Source organism: Passer domesticus, chromosome 30 (assembly GCF_036417665.1).
Source record: "Passer domesticus isolate bPasDom1 chromosome 30, bPasDom1.hap1, whole genome shotgun sequence".
In the NCBI taxonomy this organism is placed as follows: domain Eukaryota; kingdom Metazoa; phylum Chordata; class Aves; order Passeriformes; family Passeridae; genus Passer; species Passer domesticus.
Genome location: NC_087503.1, coordinates 3,760,721 through 3,767,240, shown reverse-complemented (window position 1 = coordinate 3,767,240; position 6,520 = coordinate 3,760,721). Strand labels below are relative to the sequence as shown.

The window sequence follows — 6,520 nt, the reverse complement described above, 5'->3', positions numbered from 1 at the left end:
ATGCAGCTTCACAATGTAGCAGTGAAATCTGTTTACATTCTTGTCTGGCTGGGTGGGTGTTGGAGGTTTTATTATTCCCAGAGTGGTTTTTCATATATGCTTTATTTTTGGAGCGTGGCGATGTATTCCTCTGGCCTTCATCCCTCTGCTCTGAGTGCCCAAACACAGGGCTCAGTTTTAGTTTTGAATGCTGCCATGTCAATGGAATAAGTAAGTAACCTTCCCCCCTGCTGCTTCCTAATTTTGTCTCCTGGTGGCCTTGCAGAGCTCTCCAGTCCCAGCACAAGAGGGTGGCAGCAGCACAGCCCAGCAGCTCGGAGTCAGGGAGCACCAGGGAGTGCCACAGCTCCTCAGTGTCTGCACTTCCAAGAGCACCAGCACCTGAGGTGAATGCAAATCAAATGTAGAGGCTGCTCCCACAGCCCCTTGCCTCACCCTCTCTGCTGTCTGTGGGCAGTCAGGACAGGAGACCTTAAATACTGTCACTCTTCAGGTGTCCCCTTGAGACCTCTGCAGCAGCATCAGACATTTCTTGCCCTCTGCTTCCTTTCTAGATTTTCTCCTTTATAAACCCTTCCTGGACTTCAGTGCTAAACCTGGCAGTGTTCCCACTTGTCCTTTGGCATCATTGTCTAGCCCTTCTGGAGTTTTCACTCCAGGAGGAGTCCATTTAGGAGCTGAGAGATGAGACTTGGAGTGAATATGCTGAATGATCTTCGTCTGCAGCAGGGATCTCTGACTTTGGCCCCTGAGTCACTGGTTTCTCTTCATGGTTGTTTTGGACAATGGCTCTGTAAGGGAAAAGTCCCATCTTTCATTTTCTGCTTGTTTCAGTTCTGTTGATATCCTATTTCCTTCCTTCGACTTTGTCGGAAAGATGAACCTGTCTTTGATCATACAGCCCTGCAGTGCTGAAGCCTGGAGAGGGAGGAGGAGGAAGAAACAGTGAGGCTGCAGCCCTGCATCTCTGGCCTGTGTGCTGGGTGTTCAATATGGGAGAGGTGATTGGGCAACAGGGCTGGGCTCCTTGGCTCTCAGGAAATATCCAGTGAGCTGTGCTGCATGCAGGAGAAAGATTCAGCCAGAGAAAGGATCTTGGCAAGGCTGATCAAGGGGGCCTTGGGATGAAAGCTCATCCCTCCCTTCTGTTTTGGGTGAAACAAGAGCTGTGGGGAGACTCGTGCCCTGCAAGGAACCTGACAGTGAAGAGGTCTAGAGCAGAAGAAACTCTGCTGTTCTTCCCTCCTCCTGCTTTGAAATCCACTGGAATTAAAGTCTTTGGCCTCAGTTATACTGAACAGCCACACGCCAAATAGGATTTTTCCTGGCACATCCCTGGACATCCCTTCAGAAAGCCATTTCCTCCAGGCCAGGAGTTTGGCTCATTCAGCGTCTAAGGCACATGTCACCTGCAGCTGGGAATTCCTTCTTGATGGCTTCTTTTCCTGGCAGCACTGAAACCTTGAGGCTTCCATCTGGAACAGACAAGCAGAATGCAGTGCAGAGTGACTTAATCCACAGGGGATAACCATGCAGGGACTCACTTTGCCTTCACAGAGACACTGAACAGCTCTTTCTCCTCTTGCCCAAAGCAGAACCTTCGCTTCCTACATCGCCCCAGTCTCTTGAAGGCATCTTTCCAAAGGAGCTGTGAGAAGCCTTGAAAATAGTGCATCAATGAAGCTCAGATGTATCTCTTGTGCTCCAGTGCCAGGTTTCACCTCTTCTCCCAGCACATGAACAAAGCTGTTTGTAAAGCCAACCTCCTTGTTCGTGTCTTTAGGAGCCCCTCAGCCCCAGTGGGAGCCTGGTATTGCCTGCACTGACAGACTGGGATGTGTCAGAGGCTTCATGGCAGGGCCAAGAATTAGGGAGTGTCAGTGTGTAGAAAGGAACAGGAATATGACATCTTCCGTGGAGTGTGTTGAAAAAGGAGAGTCAAAACAATCCCAACCAAACAATAAAAAGGGCAAGTCAAGCTGTGTTCCTCTGCAGTTTACAAAGTCTGGAGGCGAGAAGCAGAATTTGAGGACAACTTAAAGTCACTGCTATTCTCAGGAAATAGGAAGATTTCTCCCTTGAAGCTGGCTGAAAACAGACGAGTAGTCTGCTCTATCTTGCATGTGCTCCATGTGTGGCTGCTTTCCTTGTGCCAGAAATGCTCACCAGAATCAAAGCAACCTTGCAGAGCTGGTCCATGAGCTGGGCTTAGTGTGAAGTTTGTGGTCTCTGCTTTAGTCCTTCAGAAAAGCTCCTGTGCCTGTAAGGCTGAACCCTTTTCTGTGTTCAAGTGCTGTGTGTAAGAAGTAGTGGGATGCCTTTGCAGGTGGCCAAGTGATGATGGTCAATTGCTTTGCCAAGCAAAAGCTCAATCTTGGCATGAGGAGCCAGCCTAGAGCCAGCCCGAGTTACCTGAGTAGGAAGAGTGTTCTGAACTGGAAGCCAAGAACCAACTGCACCTTACAAGGGTTGCATTTCAATCAAGGTTGTTTGGTTTTGGGGTTTGTTTGGTTGGGGTTTTTTTGTTTTGTTGTTTATTTCAGAAAAATGAGTCCCGTATTATTTGGGTGAATGACAAATATTACTCCTTCTCTAGAACTGAACTGGAAATTTCTCTGGAATTGAAAACCATATTTTCTAACTGTTTTTCTTAACTAATGAAACTTTTTGCTCAACTCTTTCACATGCAGAGGCAGCCTATGCCTTTGAAGGCAGAGCTTAGCTGCTACACTAGCAACTACAGGAAGTGATATTCAATAAACGGAGAACACGACAGAAACATACATTCTTAATAAGATGAATAAAAAGTCAGCAATGGAAAGGGTGTTTCCTGACTGCCAGGGAAGCCAGACCTTGATCATGCAGGAGGTGACTGGTGGTTTCAGCTCTTGCTGTGCCTGGTCTCTTTTCCTCAGTGCCCTTCAGATGAAACTGTTATTCCTTACTAGCATTTCATGATGGATGGACTTGCATGACATTTTTAGAGCTGCTGGTCAGGAAATGTTGACTGAGTGCTTGCTTGTTTGCTATCAATGAGGAAAATCCCCAAACAAACTGACAGTGCTTCCCTCTTTCTTGTTCCAGCCCATGGTGCACACTGCTGTGCAGTCCATTGAAGGAATATTGAAGGTGGGTACTCTTCAGTAGCAGATCTCCAATGGGAAAGCCTGTACAGATCCATGGGGAGGTGGATCCCTCTGACTCTGGGAAGGGTGAAACTCCCTCTGTGTCCTGAGAGCTGCTTCTCTCCCTCTCTTTGCAGGAAATGTGCAGCCCCCTGTCCCCTCTCCTGCCATCCCTTCAGTCACCCGAGAGAACAGAGACTTCCAAATTTCCTGTGCAGGCAAAGGTAACCCAGCCCAGTTTTTACAGGGCTTCCAATATATGACAAGAGATCTTGCTGCTGAGCAGAAGTCCAGTCTTGGCAGAAGGAGCCTGCCTGGAGACCTGCCTGAGTTCCCTGACCATAAACAGTGTTGAGAGTTAGAAACCAAGCAGCAGCTGTACCTTGTGTGGGGCTGCATTATACCCAGGTGGTTTTGGTTTGTTTTTTTGTTAACTTCAGTAAAAGAAAGACTCTGATTTTATATGTCTAAATGACAAATATTCTTGTCTCTTGTGAACTGTCTTAGAAGAATTGGCAATTATTTTTTCTAACTGCTCTTATGTTTTTTTAAACTACTGAGGTTTTATGCACAAGTCTTACATGCAGCCTGTGCCTTTGCAGGCAAGGATCAACTGCTTCAACAGCAGCTTAGGGAAAGTGCAGTTTCATAAAGGGAGCAGATTACAAAAACATACTTCATTTAAAAATTGCAGATAATAAGGATATGGTAGTGATGATGATGATAATGATAATGATAATAATAATAACTAAAACAATTATGATCATTTCAAAAATTAGTAATAGTAATAAAGAGCAGTAGGAGAAGGAGCAGTAGTCTAGAGATGGAAGCAGTGCCCCCTGATTGCCAGATTGCAAAGGGAAGACAGACATCTCAGAGCAGGAAGAGTAAGAGGAGTTGACATTGCTGGGTTCAGCTCTGTCCATGCCTGGTCTCTGTTGTTAACTCTCCTTTAGATCAGCCTTTTTCATTCTTACTCTTGCACATCTGCAACACATTTATGGAGCTGTTGGTAAGCAAAGGTTTGCTAAGTTCCTGCCAATTAATAACAAACCCAAACAAACTCCTGCTGTTTCCCTCATTCTTGTTTCAGGCCAAGAAGCCCTCTGATGTGCCATCAATTGAAGAAATTTTCAGGGTAAGTGCTCTTAAATAGAAGATCTCTGTGTTTGTTAATGTTTCACATACATTAACAAACTGGGTGGGGGAAAACTCCATTTTGAGAGCTGCTTCTCTCCCTCTCTTTCCAGGAAATGAGCAGCTCACTGCCAGCTCTCCTGTCCCATCTCCAGACGCCTCCAAGAGCAGAGACTTCCAAACTTCCATTGGCAACAAAGGTGACCCAGCCCATTTATGCCAGGTCTTCTGAGAAATGACAAGAGACCTTTCTGCTGAGCAGAAATTCAGCTCAGTTCTTTGGCAGCTCTTAGAGTGTTTTCAGAGGATTTATTCAAAAATGCACATGCCCATAAGGTGCCATTAACACAGTTTTGATGTCAGTAGATGTGCTGTTTAACTCCATGCTAAGCTCCTTTGTCCTTTTATTCTAGGAATCCCAACCTGATGGATCTGCAGCACAGAAGCAGAGTAAGTAGACGTGCAAAGTAAACACAGTTGTTTGTGTGCTGTCAGGTAATTTTGTGTGTTCTCTGTAGCAGAGACCATCAAGTGTTCCTACTGATGAAGCAGGGTGATTTCCTCTGCTTTGCTGAACAGGGATGGATTTAGGAATGGCTTAGGAAACTCTGACCATTCATTACCTTGAGCTCAAGGCAGCAGTTCAGCAGAGGACAAGCAATATTGAGTTAGGAAACTCCCATCTGGAGTGGTGAACAATCTTGGTGGCAAAGCCCTCCCTAGAAGAAAGTGACTCTCTAATCTTTTGCTGAGAGACCACAGGGTAATATACGCTCTGAGGGAGGCATAAAATGCAACGTTTTCATTTCTGCTTTCCAGAGCAGGCTGGCACAGCTTCAGAAACATTGCTGAGTTCTCAGCCAAGAGCATTGTAAGTAACCAGGCTCTGTTCTCATCTCTGCTGGGCAGTTACTTTGAAGAACTTGGAATGCACAACAATTTGGGTTATTAGTAAATTTTTCTCAGCAAACTTGATTGCAGGGAATTTTCACCAACAGAAAAAGTGTTGTTTTATGATGGACTCACTGAAATTGTTAAGGTGTGAAAAGGACTTGAAGGTCATCAAGTCCTATTGTTAATCCAGCAATGCCAAGTGCTCTAAACCATGTCATGACTACACTGGCTGTGATAAAAAGCAAAACATAACAAAAGAGAAGAAAAAAACCTCTTAAGTCTTTGTGTACCAGACTGAAGTTTTTGTCTTCCTTTAAGCTCTGTGGTGCTTAACATCTTGTCCCACTTGGTATTCATCAGCCTACTGATAATGCTGAGGCTGACATAAATGCCAAGGGATACCAGCTGAATCGGATCATTCCTGGCTATGGTTTTGGTGCCTGGCAGAACAAGTAATGCTACAGCTACCTAAACTGTGTAGATCTACTGATGACATTTTCAAGTTCCTTTGTTGTAAAACTTTCTTCAATTGCCCAAGTAGAGGTTTTCAAAAATGTGTTGTAGTTCTTTTATTTCAAAAGAAACACAAAGAAATATAGTATTTCACATGAACATTCTAGGAATCTCACTTTATATGCTTATAATACAGCTACATGCAGAGTGGGATGGAGATAAAATTTCTATAAGCTATGGGAATTGTGTGTTTGTCTGAATGGGTGTGAGTTTGAGATTTGATAATTTGCAAGCATTTTTTCATTCTGGTACTTTGTATTTTGAGTAAGGCAATGTATTCCTCTGGCCTTCTCCCCTCTGCTCTCAGTGCCCAAACACAGGGTTCAGTTTTAGGATTGAATGCTTCTATGTCAGTGGAATATGTAAGTAACCTTTCCCCCTGCTGCTTCCTAATTTTGTCTCCTGGTGGCCTTGCAGAGCTCTCCAGTCCCAGCACAAGAGGGTGGCAGCAGCACAGCCCAGCAGCTCGGAGTCAGGGAGCACCAGGGAGTGCCACAGCTCCTCCGTCTGTGACAGAGAGATCAGCTGCAGTGACAGTGAGGAGGACAACCTTCCAAGGGTGCTGGACCTGCCAGTGTGTGAGGTGAATTCAGAGACCATGGAGAGGCTGCTTCCACAGCCCCTTGCCCACTGCAGTGCCATGTCTTAGGAAGGAAGCAGATGTTGTACTCTGTTACCAAATTCTGCCAGATTTGCCCTGGAAATACTGATTTGTAAGACCCCTCTCACTGCAATGAAGGCTTAGGTATTTGCCACTGACTGGTTTATGGTTTTGTATTCCTCACATATCCATCCATGGTGCTCAAGAAGCAAATTTGTTGCTGGTTAGTTTAGAGTCATTTCTTCACAGG

At 45.2% G+C, this 6,520-nt stretch overlaps 1 long non-coding RNA gene across 1 annotated transcript; it reads left to right on the top strand.

Moving 5' to 3' along the window:
• Window positions 1–278: 278 nt before the first annotated feature.
• Window positions 279–3,349, top strand: LOC135287683 (uncharacterized). The gene is made up of 3 exons (XR_010351246.1): window positions 279–386; window positions 3,085–3,129; window positions 3,263–3,349. It is a non-coding gene; the product is annotated as an uncharacterized LOC135287683 (long non-coding RNA).
• The last annotated feature ends 3,171 nt before the right edge of the window (window positions 3,350–6,520 follow it).